Here is a 19,722-nt window from a genome sequence, read left to right on the forward strand (position 1 = left end):
GCCCCCACCCACTAGATACCAGCAGGACAGTTGCACTCATCTCAACTTGTAAGAACCAAAAATGTCTCCAGACATCACCAATTATACCCTCTAGAGCAAAGTCACCTCAAACTGAGGACCACTATTCTCAACAAATAAGGAATATAAAAAACAGTCCTCTTGGCTGCTGATCCTGGAGGAAAACCAAACAAAACTCATGGCCACCCAAATACCATGCTCAATTCCATCAGATGAAATGTTCCCAGGATAGGTAGTGCCCACGTTTAATAGCTGAGAGAAGGTGGTTTAGAGAAGATAAGTATCTTGTCAGACCTCCAAAATGATTATGTCCTGAAATGGAACTTCAACTCAGATTTGACTAACTCCAAATCCCATATTCTTCTTGTTAATTATAATATGAGAGAGTAATGCTCTTTAGCAGAAAGCTCCTTACCTTCATTATAAAGAAAAACTATTTTTAGCAGCAACATGGCTAGGCAAAATGTTAGAAGAAACTGTCATATGGCAGACATATCAATCAATGTAGAGCAAAAATACTTATAAGTGTGAGAAGTTTCTCTCTCTGCTTTGTTTTCTGAATTTTTGTTCTATATTTTCTGAAATATTTTAAATTAGTTCTAGAGTTTTAATGCAGAATCTTTATTTTTTTATGTTATCTTTTTCTTCTGCACAACATTATCACCTGAAATCAGAAAGCTTGTTACCAATACCAGGTTCCTCTGGAAAGAGTAGCATCCATTCAATGTTTCTTGGAAAGAAATTATTAACTCTTTCTTCTCAGTACATAATAAAAGACAGGAAATAAAATAAAAGACAGGTTGGCAAATGTAAAGACTATCCCACTACATTTTCCCTTAAATGACTCTTGCTGAGTTGGCAGAAACTGAGAAAAATAAGTCCTCTCCAAACTGATACTTAATATGCTTATCCCCAGAGAAGATACTAAGGGCAATGACTCTGGAGGAATGTCCCAGAGAATGTTCTCTCTGGGTGCTAGTTGTTTCCTTCACTGCTCCTCATAGTTGGCAGTCATGCCAGGTGGCTTTCCCAGCTACATAAGACAGCTGTCACTGGGTCTCTGGTGTCTCATGTCAGAGAACTGATCCTCTAAGACTAGAGAGTGAAGAGCCCCTCACACTTCCACTAGAAGACAGCTCCTAAGACCTCTACTGGAAACTCCAGGGACTATTATGGTATATCAAGAAAAATTATTTCAAATGATTCAAAGCCTTCTAGATTGCACAGGGCAGCTAGTCTCTGTAACGCATATAACTGTTCGCTGAGCCGCTTCTCTGCACAGATTTCATTCAGGCCAGGGAAAGCTCTCACACAAGCGCTTTACTTCTCAGAGTGTGACAGTCTAGAGCACATTGACTCTCCTCACACCAGCTCTGTCTAATCTCGGGTATTTAATAGACTTACTAATAACTTCAGTTTTGTATATATCTTCTCACGAAGCACAATGGTAAATCGAACCATAAGCGCATCCCTGAATAACCCATCCACTGTCAAGGAATAATATTCAGCTCTGAATTCACAAGAATCTGAAGTTTGTGGCAACTGACTCCATCTTTCAGCCCAAAATTCTCACTTGGATAAAGCTAACTGTCTCTACTTGAGGGCAGTTGAACACAGTAGAGAAGCTCTGGCAAAACCCTAAGTAACTAAAGCACTACCTTATATTTAAAGTCAATAAAGTCAAATTCTGACATTTACCCTAAGACAAGGAAAAAAAACTCTCTAATTACTCTAACCATTTGTTTTTGTAGAACATGTAAGAATAAGCTAAAGAAATGTGATTATTTTGAAGACTCAGAGGAAACACAAAGCCAAACTCAAGTGTTTATAGCAAGTTGACCAAAATCCTTTTTGTAGACAGACGAAAATCAATTTATAGTAATTCAAATCTGGTCACTTTGGGAAAAAAATGGACTGGCAATTCCTCAAAATGCTAAACAGAGAATTAGCATTTGACCCCAAAATTCCCTTCCTAAATATACATCCAAAAGAAATGAAAACATATGCCCACACAAAAACTCATACATGAAAGTTCATAGCAGCATAATTCATAACAGCTAAAAAGTGGAAACAACCCAAATTTCTACCAAGTGAATGGGTAAACAGAAAATGGTATGCCATTTAAGGAAATTTTATTCAGCCATAAAATGGAATGAAGTACTTATATATACAACAACATGGATAAAACATGAACACATTATGCTAAGTGAAAAAAACCAAGACACAAAAGATTACATATTATATGACTGCATTTATATGAAATACCCAAAATAGAAAAATTTACAGAGACAGAAAGAAAATTAGTTGTTGCTTTAGACTGGGAAGTGGGCAAGGATCAAGGAGATATGGGCAGTCACTGCTAACAGGCAAAAGGCTCCTTCTTTTTCAGGGGTGAAGAAAATATTCCAAAACTAATTGTGGTGATGGTTGTACAACTTTCTCGCTATAATGAAAAACATCAAAATATATGATTTAAGTTGGTGAATTAAATGATAAGTAAATTATACTTCGATAACACAATTTTTAAAATAAGTAAAAACAAAGCTAATGAATAGAAAGACACAGAACCCTCACTGAGTCTAGAGGCAGAAAGACAGTAAATTCTGAAATTTACCATGACATTAGTCCCACTGGCCATTTTAGAGTTAATGTCAAGAGCAACCGTGCCACAGAAAGAAACAAAAGCTATAAATTCCTTTACTCTTGTCTGTTTTACATCTCTCGAAAGTACAAAAAAAAAAAAAAGTGGTGGGGAGGAGTTTGGTTATGATCCCTTTTGTATTTTCACCATATTGGAAAGAAAATATATTTGATTTTAAAAAGATACAAGTAGTGTACCCATAATGTTTTAAATTAATGAAATGTTTATTTCTATCTAAATTCCTTCCCAATAACTATTCCATTAATACTTGGCATATGTCTGCAGTAGCTAAAATATAACAGTTCATGTCTTACATGACTTAAATTTTGCAGAAAGGCATGCAATGTTGAAGATAAAAAGCAAATATTATTTTACATACACTTAAAAAGAGCAGAAATATTGTGAAATTAGTAGCAGATCATTATTGGTACAGTATAAAAAAGAGTATGAACTTACACTGCATAATATCAGATTCTCTCATTTTGAAGTACATTATTAAACATTAAGAGCTGTCCATTTAAGCCTAAAGATCTATTATTGGAATAAATTTTTTTAAAAGATTTTATTTATTTGACACAGAGAGAGAGATCACAAGCAGGCAGAGAGGCAGGCAGAGAGAGAGAGAGGGAAGCAGGCTCTCTGCAAAGGAGAGAGCCTGATGCGGGGCTCGATCCCAGGACCCTGAGATCATTAGCTGAGCCAAAGGCAGAGGCTTTAACCCACTGAGCCACCCAGGAGCCCCTGGAATAAATTTTAAATACCCCATCTATATATAATCAACTCTCTATAATACATGCAAATATAAAAAGGGCTTTTCCAATTAACGTAGTAAATCTCTATAAAGAATCCCCTTGCCCATATACAACAGGCATTAATATGATTGTTAAGTCTTCTCTTCTAGAAGATATAAGAGAATATCTTTGCAATCTTAGGCTATATATTAAAGTAATAGCCTTAAAATTTAAAGTTGACAAATTGAGACTTCATAGGAAATAATTCAAAGGACACTATTAATAACATGAATACACAAGCCATAGGCTAGGAGAAAACATTTGTAATACACATATCTCACAAAGAACTTGAATCCAGAACCCAAGTAATTCCTATAACTCAAAAATAAGAACTACCACCTATTTTTTTTTTTTTTTTTTTTTTTTTTTTACAAATGAACAGAAGTCTGGGGCATTTCACAAAAGAAGGCATCCATAGGCCAAAAGAACACAAAAGTCTAGTTCAAAATCATCAACTATTGGAGAAATACAAATTAAAATCAGCTTGAGATGCCAATTCACCCATATTAGAATGTCTAAAATTAAAAAGACCAATGATACCAAATGTTAACAAGGTCATGGAATGACTGAACTCTTCACACATTGCTGCTGCTAAGTGTGAAATAATGCAAACTCTTAGAGATTTTTTTTACAGTTTTTTAAAAACATCAACCTACCCTATAATCTAGCAATTCTACTCCTAGCAATCTACTCAAGAGAAATCACCCTGTATGTCTGCAAAAAGACTCCAAAAATGTCACAACGATATCATTCATAATAACCAAAACCAGAGAATAACCCAAATGGTTCATTGCTATGGTCTGAATGTTGGTGTTCCCCCAAAATTCATATTGAAACCTAACGCCCAAGGTGAAAGTATTAGGAAGTATAATCACCTTTGGGAGGTGATTAGATCGTGAGGGCAAACCTTGGCAATGGGATCAGCACCCTTACAGAAGCAACCTGAAAGCACTCCCTTGCCCATTATGCCATGTGAGGACTTAAAAAGAAGACAGCAGTCTGCAAGCCAGAAGAGTACTCTCACAGAAATCCAGCCATGCTGCCATCCCCATCTTGAACTTCCAGCCTCCAGAACTGTGAATAATAAATTTCTGCTATTTATAAGCCACCCAGTCCATGATATTTTGGACTGATATCCATCAGTAGAAGAAGAGATAAATTGTTTCATACCTTTTCAGCCCTTGCCACGATGTGGTACAAATTCCTCAGTGTCATCTTTTAATTATGAATTTTCTCTCTGAATGGGTCCCACCCTGTTTCATAAATCTGTTTTCTGTCAGTGATTCTATTATTTGTTTCTAAAATTTCTAATTTGTTTTTCTATACAGTCATCTCTTTCATTTTATTTCTGCTCCTTATTTCATAATGTCTTTTTCTTTTAATGGGTGTCATTCCTTTATTTTTAATGATCTGGACCACATTTTAAAGATATCAAATTTATCTCTTTTTCATTTTCATTTCCTTATTGTTGATTTTGTTGGCTATCTTCCTTAAAATTAGCTTTCCAGATATGTCTTAGTAACTTGGCATACAGACTTGCTTGAGAATATGTCTTTCTTTTCCTGTCTCTTCCTCTCCTCTGTTTCTAAAGGTTTGTAATTGTCTTTACCAGATCTTTCCCTGAAGCCCCAATCTAGGACCAAGCCTTGAATTTGCAGTGCAGGACTTCTATCCCATGGAATATGGCAGATATTGCACATACAGTAGGCAGTTTAGATTTGGCTGGGGGGGGGGGGGCTGTCCCTAATACTTTCTCTTTCCCTTTGTAGGTGTACATCTTTATAGAACCCATAGACCTGAAAAATGTTGCAGTCTTCTTTTTTCAGCTTCCTCTTCTAAGGAGAGGAATCTCACCTCAGCCCCCTGTTTTAAGAAGAGATCAGTACTAATGGTCTACCTCAAAGGATTCATTTTAATCTTGAAGATGTCTAGATCTTAACAGTTTTTAGTCTACTTACCACTTTGTTTTATTGTTTCTTTTATGGTCTATGAAGTTGTGTACCTTGTCTAAATACAGCTATGTAGTCTTAATTTTCTTCTTTTTATTGTATATACCAATTGTGTTTGGAGCAGGGTAAGTATAAAAAATCTATTGGGTTTGTGGAATCTATTGACCTTTGTTAAGTTAACAAAGTAGTTAATTCATTTGACAATCTGTCAACACAGGAACCCTGTCTTATAAATAAATCTTCCTGCCCCTAGTGCATAGTAAGGTGTCTGGCTTAAATTAGATGCTTATTAACTATTTCATAAGTGAATAAATGAGCAAATGAACATACTGTTATGGTTAGAGTTTTGAGGTACAATGGTAGACTTTTGAGCCATTTTGAGAAAGAATTATCACTATCAACGAAATTTGGCATATATTGGACCCACAAAATCAAAATGAGTCCTTGTTTACTTCCTATAGGAAAATCCAAACTTACAACAACATTTAAGATCGATTATAATAAAGTTCTGCTATTTTCCAACATCACTTTCCCACACCTACCCATGTACTTCAGTTCCAAAGTAGAGTCTCTCAATAAAGATGTCTATAAAAGTCATTTCCTCTGCCTAGAGGATCATTCCCTTGTCCACTTGAAAAATTCTTCAACATCCTTGATCAAAGAATCTGTTAAGTCATCCCTCCCCTCCTTTCCCTTCCAGTCTGCAAACTCAGGCACCATTTAATATACTCTTCTCTGTGCAACTGTAGCACTGTATGTGTCATTCTGTCATAGTTCACTATTTAATGGTTTACATGTGTCTTTTCTATGTTGGTCAGAGAGCTGTGGTGTCCTGAGATCATATGTCACTCATCTTTGCATTTGCAGAAACTAGCAAGGGGATTGAAATACAACAGATGTTTAATAAATATCTGATGACAGCTCAGTGAAGAAGGTAATAGTACTTTGAGATTCCTGGTGTTTGAGTAGATGCTTATGGGTTTTTTTTTTCTCTCTTGCAATTTGAAGCAAAAGACACAATTCCTGCTTCCCAGTGCATTGAATTGTTGCGAAACTTGGTTCCTCAGGGAAGCTCTTTATTCTGCTGTTTGATAAATGATTATTGAATGGTAACCACCTGCCAACCTTGGAGTGGGTAAGAGACTATCATGGAAGATCTTCCCCTGTGCTTCAAAATCATTGTGTAATTTCAAAACCCTGATGACAAATGAAATTGTTTCTCTATGCCATTTAATAGATTTCTTACCTGGGAACAGAGAATTGCAGACAGTACAGAGACCAGAATGTATAAAGAAATCAATGAATACTGACTATCAACTTTTACACAAATATAGTTTGCCCTCATATGAGAATTTGATACTTTAAATCCTGTAACACATAATGATGTCATCTCATTAGCGAAAGCATTTTCTTGGGCCATGTTACATGCCAACTGGACTCAATTAAAAGATGCTGCCTGTGAACTTCACTGGATGAAATCTAAAAATATGCCGAAGAAAGGTGTGACTGAAACACAAGCAGCAGCATGACTGTTGATTCAAATTCCATTATTTTAAATCCTTGATCAATGAATAATGACACTGGAGACCAAGGCATCATCAAGAAATTGATAAGTCCATCAAATACTCTCATACTAGATAAAGCAGTAGCATTGTTAAGATCTTACATGATAAATTTCAGGTGCCTTTAGGCAGTCAAGAACATAGCTTGGGATCTTCATATTGAAATTCCTTTTCACTGTGAATTCCAGGCATCAACTTAACTGTCATCAAACTTGCCATTAAACCACCTTTAAAGCAACATGCAAAAGGAGGCCACGTGCAATTACTAAGTGTTGGTAAGTGGTAAGTGGGTTTATACTGTCCAAACTTGTCTGTTTCCCTTTTTAACAAAAGTTCAATACTTGTTTTAAAGATGATTTACTGGAAAGAGAAACCAAGGAATCACATTTACACCAAAAACCAAAAACCATAAGATATCTAGAAATGAACCTAGTCAAAAAGGTAAAAGATCTGTATTCTGAAAATATAAAACACTGATGAAAGAAATTGAAGATAAGACAACGAAATGTAAAAACAAACCATGCTCATCAACTAGAATAACAAATATTTTTTAAATGTCTGTATTACCCAAAGCAATCTACATATTTAATGTAATCCCTACAAAAATGCCACAGAGCTAGAACAAGAATCCTAAAATTTGTATGGAACTGCAAAAGACCCCAAATAGCCAAAGCTATCTTGAAAAATAAAAGCAAAGCTGGAGGCATCACAATTGCAGACTTTAAGGTATATTATAAAGCCGTAGTCATCAAGACAGTATGGTACTGGCCCAGAAAAGACCATCAATGGAACAGACCAATAGAACAGAATAGAAAATCCAGAACTGGGTGCCTGGGTGGCTCAGTGGGTTAAGCTGCTGCCTTCGGCTCAGGTCATGATTTCAGGGTCCTGGGATCGAGTCCCGCATCAGGCTCTCTGCTCAGGAGGGAGACTGCTTCCTCTTCTCTCTCTCTCTGCCTGCCTCTCTGCCTACCTGTGATCTCCCTCTGTCAAATAAATAAATAAAATCTTAAAAAAAAAAAAAAAAAGAAAACCCAGAACCGACCCACAACCTCAAGGTCAATTAATTTTGACAAAGCAGGAAAGAATATCCAATGGAAAAAAAGACAAATGGTATTGGGAAAACTGGATAGCCACATGCAGAAGAATGAAACTGGAGTACTTTCTTAAAACATACACAAAAACGAATTCAAAATGGACGAAAGACCTAAATGTGAGATAGGAAACCATCAAAAATCCTAGAGAACACAGGCAGTAACCTCTCTGACACCAGCCGTAACAACTTCTTACTATATACATCTCCTAAGGCAAGGGAAAGAAAAGCAAAAATAAACAATTGGGATTCCACCAAAATAAAAAGTTTCTACACAACAAAGGAAACAATCAACAAAACTAAAAGGCAACATTTGGAATGGGAGAAGATATTTGCAAATGACATATCTGATAAAGGGTTAGTATCCAAAATATATAAAGAACTTACCAAAATCAACACCCCAAAAATAAATAATCCAGTTAAAAAAAAAAATGGGCCAAAGACATGAATAGGCATTTTTTCAAAGAAGACATCCAGATGGCTAACAGATACCTGAAAAGTTGCTCAACATCAACTCATCATCAGGGAAATCCAAACTAAAACTACAATGAGATGTCACCTCATACCTGTCAGAATGGCTAAAATTAACAACATAGGCAACAGAAGTTGGCCAGGATGCACAGAAAAGGGAACCCTCTTATACTGTGGTGGGAATACAAACTGGTGGTACAGTCATTCTGAAAAACAGTATGGAGATTCCTCAAAATGTTAAAAATAGAACTACCCTACCATCCGTCAATTGCAGTACTAAGTACATATGCAAAGAATACAAAATACTGATTCAGGGTGCCTGTATGGCTCAGTTGGTTAAACTACTGCCTTCAGCTTGGATCATGATTCTGATATCCCAGGATCAAGTCCTGCATCAGGCTCCCAATTCACTGGGGAGTCTTCTTTTCCCTCTGACCCTACCCCCTTTCATGTACTCTCCCTCTCTCACACATAAATAAATAAAATCTTAAATAAATAAATAAATAAATAAATAAATAAACGGATTCAAAGAAATACACGCAGCTCAATGCTTTTAGTAGCATTATCAGTGATAGCCAAATTATGGAACGTCCCCAAATGTCTATCAATGGATGAAGCAATAAAGAAGTTGTGGGGTCAGGGCGCCTAGGTGGCTCAGTGGGTTAAAGCCTCTGCCTCCAGCTCAGGTCATGATTCCAAGGTCCTGGGATCGAGCCCCACATCAGGCTCTCTGCTCAGCAGGGAGCCTACTTCCCTTCTCCCCTCTCTCTGCCTGCCTCTCTGCCTGCTTGTGATCTCTGTATGTCAAATAAATAAAATCTTTAAAAATAAATAAATAAGTTGTGGGGTGATTGTGTGTGTGTGTGTGTGCCAGAACACTACACAATGAACAAAAAGAATGAAATTTTGCTTTCTACAGTGACATGGATAGAGCTAGAATATATTATGCTAAGTGAACTAAGTCAGAGAGACAAACACCATATGATTTCACTCATATGTGCATTGAAACAAAACAGATGAACATAGGAGGGAAAAAAAGGCAAACCAGAAAAACAGACTCTTGACTATAGAGAACAAACAGAGGATTGCCGGGAGGGAGATGGGCAGGGGGATGGGTTAAATGTGTGATGGGTTAAGGAGGACATGGGATGAGCACTGGGTATTGTACGGAAGTGCCAAATCACTATTTTCTACACCTGCAACGAATACTATACTGTACGTTAGCTAACTGGAGTTTAAATGAAAACTTGAAAAAAGGAACAAAAGGAGGGGGAATAAAATAAAGATGATTTGCTGGACAGCAGTATAAAGGGTCCAGTTGATCAGGTGAGTTTCAATGAGAGAATTCTTAATTTGCCACACAACATGATTGAGCTAAATCTAAATTCAAATAACCATATCATCTAAGAAAACAAAAACTCAAATAACTGAGTCTCTGAAGATTTAAAGATATTCATAGTTGCCTTTTTTAAAAAATTAGATTCTCATTCAATGTTTTAAGTAGAAACTATACAAAATATTTTGAAATGATAGGTTTTATTTTTTAAAGATGTTGGTTTTATTTATATTTCAACAATGATATTTCATTCTCCTTTGACAAAGTACCCACCCACTAAGCCAAGATTAATAGAAATTGAAGATGAACCAACTGAATTTGGTTCTCTTAGATTCTCAAGGGATTAATTCAATAAGCATAAATAAAATTTCTGTTTTGATGATTATATGATATTGATCTTCCATAAAAGGATATTTCAAATTCAATAAATTTTATTCAAAATACACATTTTTCTCAAGACTATGACTGGTAAAAATATTTTTTATCATTTATTTTAAAACAGGAAGACCCAAATAGATGTGCTTCAGTAAACCTCTGACATCAAGTTATTTCAGGGATTACTTATGATAATACAGCAACAAATAAAATATCTTCTTTAATTACTGACAGTTATCAGCATAATGACAATAAATAAATGTGTGTGTTTAAATAGTTATTCTAACACAAAGATGAGCACATTGTAAGCTAAGTGTCCTAGCTTTGCTGCTGCTTGTGCTGGTGTGATGCCTGTTAATTGAATCAGTTCTCATTATTCCTTAAACTTTAACTTGTGAGCCCTTCTATTGCACTGCAAGCGGAGTGTATTAAGATTTAAACAGCAGTCTATTTCAACATCCATTGCGATGCAGTCACACAAGAGATCAAACAGACACAAGTTCTTCATACTCTTGAAGGGAAGGAAATAGACAAGGCTATCCCCTTGGGAAAGTGTATGAGCGATTTAAAAGTAGGGGGAATAAAGTTCAAAGGAGAAAGCATAAAAAAACTGTAAAAAGAAAACTCAGAAAATGTGGATATCTGTCATTCAAGTCTTGTTGCTAAATGAGAGATCAAAACCTGGATTTTCTTCATTCAGCTTTATCCTGTTCACCTGCATATCATCCAGAGAACACACGGAGCCATTAACCTGTGGACTGCGGCTACCACAGGGGTTCTGGATGGCCTGGCAGAAAGAAATGCCATCAGAAAGAAATGACTTCTGCACAGAGGGTAGATTTTTTTTCAGGTGTTACTTAGTCTGGAGGCAGCTCTTTTTCTGCCAAAAAGCCAAGGTTATCCATAACAACTTCTTACTGCCAGTGCAAAGGAGAAGGGACACAGAGCTACGAGATGATTTTGAAGAGGGAGCAGAGCCATAGCTGGTAACTGGCAGTAGGTCTGGCATTTTCAGAGCCTGCAATAAAGAAGAGAAAACCTTTGGTAGCAAATTAGGAACACAGGTAGTTAAAGCTATAAAACGTGGTGGATAAAACCTTAGAGGAATGAGTAGCGGGGTAAACATTTGCATACAGAGAGGATTAAAACTCTCGGGGCGCCTGGGTGGCTCAGTGGATTAAGCAGCTGCCTTCGGCTCAGGTCATGATCTCAGGGTCCTGGGATCGAGTCCCGCATCGGGCTCTCTGCTCAGCCGGGAGCCTGCTTCCTCCTCTGTCTCTGCCTGCCTCTCTGCCTACTTGTGATCTCTCTCTCTGTCAAATAAAATAAATGAAATCTTAAAAAAAAAAAATCCTTTAAAACTCTCTTCCATCGGGATTAATATCCTAATAGAAAAATGTAGGACACAGAAGTGTGAATAATACCAGAATCTGAGGCTGGACTCTGCACACGAGAGCCCCAGCCTCAGTGAGGCCCTTGTGCCCTGCCAGGCACAGCTTGAGTGAAACTGCCCACCTTAAGAATTTTGTGTCATGATGGAGTTACAATTAGAGTCCTTCTCCCATTTTCCTATAAACATGTAACTTTGTAGATGCATACACAACTGCTATACAAAAGAGAGATGCACAAAAAATGATTCACATCAATTTCTCACAGATTTGAAGGTGGCAGGAGGGGGGAGCTTGGCTATTTAGTTATATTTACAGAAAAATAAACATATATGGCTGTCCTTGTTTTTTGCCTGATTAAGTGTGTAAAGAACAATTCATGGCAAGTGCAGATGTAGCTAATTATTTAGTAAACTTGACGACCCAAGTTAATTTTTGGTAATATTAATTTAATGCTTTATAGATGTCTTTATAAATGTTAAACCTCCTTTCAAACAGTTTTTGAAGAGTAACTGAATCAGAAAACCAACCCAACAGATACCTCTAGAACAGACAAGCAGAGATCCCTTAAGAAAGGTACCCAAAGGGCACCTGGGTGGCTCAGTGGGTTAAGCCTCTGCCTTCGGCTCAGGCCATGATCTCAGGGTCCTGGGGTCAAGCTCTCTGCTCAGTGAGGAGCCTGCTTCCTCTTCTCTCTCTGTCTGTTTCTTTGCCTACTTGTGATCTCCCTCTGTGTCAAATAAATAAATAAAATCTTGAAAAAGAAAAGAAAAGAAAGAAAGAAAGGTGCCCAAGTGAGCCCCACTCCTGTGTGATTCCTACCATAAGAGGAGGGACTCAAAGCAGGTCGTTGCAAAGACTCTGGTGCCTTTGTTTTCCATTTGAACTTGGCCCACTACACACCACACACTGACATCCTTCAATTATATCCCTAAGTCCTAAATTGTTTTAGACAAGTTATATTTTCTTTATGCTTTAAAATCATATTTTAGGGGCACCTGGGTAGCTCATTGGGTTAAACATTTGCCTTAGGCTCAGGTAATGATCCCAGGGTCCTGGGATCCATCCATGCATCAGGCTCAGCTGGGAGTCTGCTTCTCCCTCCCCTCCCTGCTCATGCTCTCTCTTGCTATCTCTGTTGCTATCTCCATCTCTTTCTGAAATAAATAAAGAAAATCCTTAAAAATAAATAAAATAAAGTAGAATAAAATAAAAGCATATTCTACAACCAGGATCTTAAAATGAAGTTTCTTACTTTTGCCATAAAAATAACCATATGCACATAATGTTTGCTATCTAGCTGCTTTAACATGGGCTTCTCATACTTCTTTAAGACAACAAGGAATGGAACTCAGTGTGAGCTCATAATGGGAATCCAAGTCCAGGTGACATTTCTATGAATCCCAAGTTACCAGTGCTCATAATAAAAATCTGCTACATACTTTTTTTTTCATCTAAACCACAAAAATATTATATAGCTGCAGTTAGACAGTGCTTGAGGTTACAGCTAAATTTCTCTATGTGTTTCTAGCACAGCATGAAGACAAGATAAGCAGACTCAGAGGATCTGAGTGACTGTTGGTTAAATCTTTGTTATTTCTTCCTACTTTGGTTCTCACTTTGGAACACCAGTCCTGGTACAGACCTCTGGCTTTCAAATGTGTATCCTCAGGATCCTTTGGCTTAGATGTCCTGGCCAGATACTCCTAATTAACTAAATAAAGGGGCTCAGGAAATATTTGTCATATCGGAAATTAGGCTAAGATGGGATGTAGGATTGACAGTTGAGGCAAACCATCAAACAGTTGAACCATCAAACCCCTCTTTATTAATATTTGAGGATAGGATTAACATCTACCTATGAGCCACAATGTTTTATATCAGGAAACTGTAAGTAATTAGTTTTTCATGTTTTCATGGTCAAGATTTCACTATATATCAATCTTCATTTGTATGCTCTTTGTATTAATGGTAATAGTAAATCAATAATTACCAAAGAACCTGTGAAACAGACATGGCTTAATTATGTTAATGTGGTCACAGACTACAGAATTCCTAGTCAACTTATGTGTCCATTCTTTTCTGGTAAAAAACTTATTCATTTTTGTCTCCCTTATTTTTGACATTTATCCAGCATTCCTATGAACGAAGTACTATTCTAAGCACTTCATACATATTATTTCACTTAATTCTCACAACTCCTTAAATAGATTATACCATTATTCCGGTGCTATAGGCAGAAAACTGAAACATGGGGAAAGGTAAGCAATTTGCCAAGATCACCCAGCCTGGCGCTTGCCACTAGAGAACTGGGCTTCCAACCTAATCCGTCCAGCTCCAGAATCCGTGCCCATAATACTTGACTCACATACACCATATCTATACAGTCTCTTTGACCATTAAATGAAGAGTTAGCCCTCAAAACAAGGTAGGCTTTGTTACTTAATATTCTGTTGTGAGAGAATCTCTCCACCAGAAACAAAAAATCGCAGAAGTCTGTTAGCCCAAAAGACATCCCAAGACAAGCTAAAAACCACTTTAGAAATGACTTTTTCTTAACCCAACCCACTGAAATCATGTAGACTATAATTCCTGAAGTTTGGTGTTTCTTTCCAAGATTTATGACAGTGACTTAGAGCAGAGGTTCTCAATCAGGGGAATTTTTTTTTTTTTTTTTTGGTCTCCCCTACACCTTGGGAACATGTATCAATGTCCAGAAACCTTCCGATTGTCACAACTGGGTGAATCTGCTGGACAGAGGCCAGGGATGTGGCTAACCAGCCTGCAATGCAGAGGGTAACCCTCCAAAACATAGAAGTCTAATCCAAAATGTCAACAGTGCCCCGTGGAGAATTCTGCCCCCACAAATAGTCAAAGCAGTGGTGGTGTCTATCTTTGGTATTATGGCTTCTCTGGATTGGATGTAGTACACAGTACTAACAAAGTATATCTTCTCTATGGCTCATTCTCTCAGCCACCTCACATATCTTTATGTGGCTATGGTGAGTGATATGACTTTGGGGTCTAAAAACTTTGGAAACTACTCACGGAAAAAAAAAAATCTAAAAATCTCTTAGATAATTATTGAGTCATCTAAGAAGAGATGCTCTGACAAGGAAATGCTGTCAAATTAAGAAAAAACAAATTCCATTTACTCCTTGTCAGAAAAACAACAAAAACAACAACAACAGATTTAGCAGCTGTCAAAGATGTCCAATTGTCACTTTCACCTAGAAGTTCCTAAGAAAAAAAAGTTACAGGAAATGCATTTGACTCATACTGTGATGCTGGAACAGTTACTGACAGGGAAGGTATGAAAATAAACTGTATGCATCAACTTGAAGAAGGTTATGGAAAGAATTTTGTCTCTGCAGATATACACTGCTGTGTAAAAAGATCCTTTCTGTAGTATATAACATGTAGAAATCTCCTTGATGACAAAAAAATTTCTCAGGGATTTCCCATTCTTTGTACTATTTTCAAGTACAAAAGGAGTCAGAGAAATAGAAGTAAATCAAAACAATTTCTTTGAGATGCTATAATTCATACACAAAATGCTGCTACTAAAACACCAGCAGTACAGTGGGTGATTTGCACCATATTTCTGTACTGAAACTATCTAACAGCCAATATGTCACCAACTCACATTTTTGCACAAAGGCTGGAGTTTCAAATCAAGAAGTCTGACACCCACAGGAGAAGCCACATTTATTACCTCCCTGGCTTTTTGTTCTAACCAATGGTGCAACTAGCACCATCTTCAAAACATGACACCCAAAGTCCATCTTCCATGTAATATCCTAGCTTCAAAAAGAAGAAGGTAAATATTTCTGGGCTACTGAGTCAAGTGTTAATGTGACACTGGAAAACAATATACAAGTGTGCTTGGCAACAGCCATTATCTATAATAAAGATGGAATACAAACTACACTATGCTCAGGCTAGAATGTATAATTTACAGCAGCAAAAGCGCTTCTTGAGGAGAAATCCTAACACGACACAGGCTATTTTCAGACTTCAGAGAGAGAAAAGAATACAGGAAAATGAACACAGACCATACTGAAAATCATGTGGCTTTAAAATATACAGCATTTTCAGGACACCTGTGTGACTCAGTCGTTAAGTGTCTGCCTTCAGCTCAGGTTATGATCCCAGGGTCCTGGAATCAAGCCCTGCGTTGGGCTCCCTGCTCTGCGGGAAGCCTGCATCTCCCTCTCTGCTTATGTTCCCTCTCTCGCCGTGTCCATCTCTATCAAATAAATTTTAAAAATCTTTAAAAAAAAAGATATATAGCATTTTCCCCACACAAGAATAAGAAGCAATATGATATTCTACAAAAAGGGATTATGTAACTGAAATCAGCATAAGTAAAATGTTTAGGAAAGTAGTCTTCAAGAGGCAAATATTTACAGGACTTGGAAGACTAATTCTGGAAAGCCAAAACTGTGCAGAATGAGAAACATAATTGTGATGATTAGCTGTAAGTGTTAGCTTGGGCAGGCCAGGGTACCCAGACTAGATACTAGATACTAGTCTGGACATTGCTGTAAAAGGTATTTTTTTATTTTAAGATTTTATTTATTTGGGAGAGAGAGCATGAGCACAAAAGGGTGGTGTGGACCGAGGGAGAAGCAGATGCCCCAGACACCCTGCTGAGCAGGGAGACCCAGGGTGGGGCTTGGTCACTACCAAGGAAGAGCAGAAGGGAGATACTTAACCAAGAAAGCCACCCAGGTGCCCAAAGGTATTTTTTTAGATGAGATTAACATTTAAATCAGTAGACTGAGTAAAGCAGGTTACCTTCCATAAAGTGGGTGGGCCTCCTATAATCATTTGAAGGCCTTAAGAGATAAAGGCTAGCTAGCCTCTAGGAAGAGAAACTTCAGGCCACAGTTTGCCTTTGGACTTGAGCAGCAACATCAACCCTTGCTTGGGTCTTCCATGTGCCAGTCTACCCTGCAAAGTTTGAACTTGGCAGCCTCCACAATCGCCTGGGTCATTTTTTAAAATAAATCTCTCTATATACACACACATACACACACACCTTCTTGACTCTATTTTTCTGGAAAACCCCAATACGATAAGGACATCACTTTGACATCATTAAAGTAAAAACAAAGAACACTACATTAAGAAATTTAAAACATTTATGGATTATCTATTTGGTTCTTTTAAAAATTTGTTAGGTCTTTCTTATAATTCCCTGTTCCCTAAACCCCCCTCCCCCCAGCAGCCCTCAGTTTGTTTTGTGAGATTAAGAGTCACTTATGGTTTGTCTCCCTCCCAATCCCTAAAGGTGTTTTAAATCTAGTCTGTTCTTTTTCTTTTTTTTTTTTGAAAGTTCAAGAAATTTATTTAATTTCAATACATGCAGCAAATAACAGTTACCATGTTTAGGGAAAACAGACAGTAGCAAAACCAGAGAAATTGCTACCGTAATAATGTTTTATACTGATACAGTGATCTATTGATGCCTTGGGCATATACCATGAAATTCTAAATCTATCTCTTGTTTTTGTTTTGTTTTTGTTTTTGTTTTTTTAATTTTATTTCTTTTCAGTGTTCCAAAATTCATTGTTTATGTACCACACCCAGTGCTTCACGCAATATGTGCCCTCCTTAATCTTATTTTAAGGGATTGGCTCACCCAATCCCTCACCCTCCTCCCCTCCAAAACTCTGTTTGTTTCAGAGTCCACAGTCTCTCATGGTTCATCTCCCCCTCCGATTTCCCCCATCTCCCTTCTCCTGTCCATCTCCCAATGTCCTCCATATTATTCCTTATGCTCCACAGGTGAGCGAAATCATATGATAATTGACTCTCTCTGCTTGACTTATTTCACTTAGCATAGTCTGTTATTTCTTTCAACATAGTTGTATAAAGTTTGTTTTTTTCTTGAATAATTAATTCTTAGAATCTAATCAATGCAAAGAATTTGTTCCTGCTTTGTTTCTTCTGATGGCTTTCGCACATAGTTTGCTTTGCTACACATATAGTTAGTAATTCTTTATAATGGGCAACTCATTTTCCATGAAAATACTATTTGTGGGAATTTTTGAGACTAGAATGAAGTTGTGTTAATCCAGAGAGAATTTGCCTTAGCTTCTGGCAGGAAATAGTAAATTACAGTGTTTCATTGAATAGAAGATGCTTTTGCTAGTAGGATGCATTTTGATTTTACAGATGTTTAAATCCAATAATAATAATAATAATAATAATGCACCATAGATTTGATGCAATTTAATAAATTAATGACTAGAATTTGTATAGACAATAAATAAATAATAAATAATATATAAATATAATATATAATAAATATAATAATAATAAATAAATAATAAGTAAATAAATAAAATCCATGATTTTAACCTCCAAATTCATGCTGGCTTAAGGTTACTACTTCTTTGTGGCATTTCCTTCTGTGCTCCCCCCTCTCAAACAAAAGGGTAAATTCCTATAGTTCTCAGGAATGTGAGGGGATTTTCTTCTTTTTCACACTCAGAAGAGGATATATGTATCATTTGGGTCCTGTTTTGGAGGGGTCTTCCATTAGACTGACCACCTTGGGAGAACTTTTACTTAGAAGATAACTGAACTGTAATTCAAGATGGTAGGAAACATACACAATTGTCCCAAATTCCCGGGAAAAATACAGGCAAGCAAGCAAATGAATAAAAACTAGCTAGCTAGCTATATACAGTCAAGAGAATAAAAAGGACAGTGACTTTAAAACACTTTGGAAGACAGCAAGTATAATTAAGCGTATTTACTGATTTAAAAAAAAAAATTAAAAAGCCTACAGGTTCCCAAGAGCATGCTTGACAGCCCCTACCCTGTCAGAGCATAACATTGCGAGGTGCAGATGGCCCCCAACTCTGTGGCTGCCAAAACCCTAACTGAAGGTCCAACCCCATGAGAGTTTACCTGGCACAAGGTGGCATAGCACACCAGGTGTGATGGCTCATGATCCACCAGAGAGTGTACAAATCAGTATGCTCAGCCCCAGGCACTCTGGGGGAGTACCCCCACCACGAGCCACAATACAGGGCAGGATGCCACAGATCCCTCTGTAACCTTCCACATATCAACAAGGTCGTTGTGAAGAAGTATCTGAACTCTCTCCTAGTTTGGAGGACTGTTCTGGAGCAATCCAGTGCTGAACCTACTACAACTGAAGAGCTAACAGATGAGTTCTGGCAGCTGCAGACCATGGTGGGGCAGAAGGGCTCACGAAGGCCAAACATGTCTTCCTCTTACTGCACCTACTCCACATCTTATTGCTGAACATAGCTGCCTGGTTCACTCCTTGGGACGTTGGGACCTCCTTCCTGACTTTTCTCCTCTGTATGCACTATTTAGCACAGCTCAGGACCAGGCTGGCTGGCTACAGCAATGACTCTGGGCATCTGTCATTCTTCAGCACCTTTACATGGAACCACTAGCTACATCATTTTATGATTTGTCACCTAAAGGCAACCCCTAGCAGTCAGTGGGACTGCATGCACCTTTCGCAGCCATTTTTCTTTGCCTTGGGGGAGATCTTCTCTGAAGAGCTTGGGACATGGAAGAAAAAGTACATGCTTTACAACCACCAGCACAAATACTTCTTCCCAACTGAGCCTCCCGCCTTGTTGCCTCTCTACTTCCATTGGCATATTTTCTATTTCATTATCCAGCAGAAAAATTGGGTGGACTTACCTGAATGATGACTTTCTATACCAGTATCTTCCTCATTTAGGTGGTATTCTTTGGACTAAAAGGCTTTCTGGCCTTTTCTTCATGGTCAGTTCCCTAGAGAGCAACTGGTTTGTGTGGGTGACACAAATGAAGCACATCCCCATGTACAATGATAATGACTGGAAAGTGGACTGGGGCTCCATCTGGCTCCCAGAACATGCAATGTCTACATGTCTGCCTTCAGGGACTAACTTAGTGGACATCTCAAATTCCAAATTTTCTCCACAATGCCTTGATATAGTTACCACAAAGTGGCTTCCCTGATGCAGTCCCTGTGTGCCATCATGGCATAAAGTACTAGTCCAAGCCCCTGCTCTCAGCCTTCATCCACATTATCTACTCACTGAAGGAGTCTGTCTAG

The 19,722-nt window shown here is 37.6% G+C and overlaps 1 pseudogene across 1 annotated transcript in view; it reads left to right on the top strand.

The window, feature by feature from the left end:
- LOC309863151 (acyl-CoA (8-3)-desaturase pseudogene) overlaps window positions 1-19,722 on the top strand; it is a 123,578-nt pseudogene extending 103,856 nt beyond the window's left edge. The window contains exon 2 of the transcript in view: window positions 18,600-19,722. The product of the transcript in view is annotated as an acyl-CoA (8-3)-desaturase pseudogene (transcript). The remainder of the gene's footprint in view (window positions 1-18,599) is intronic.

This window comes from Mustela nivalis (assembly GCF_964662115.1).
Source record: "Mustela nivalis genome assembly, chromosome: 4".
Taxonomy (NCBI): domain Eukaryota; kingdom Metazoa; phylum Chordata; class Mammalia; order Carnivora; family Mustelidae; genus Mustela; species Mustela nivalis.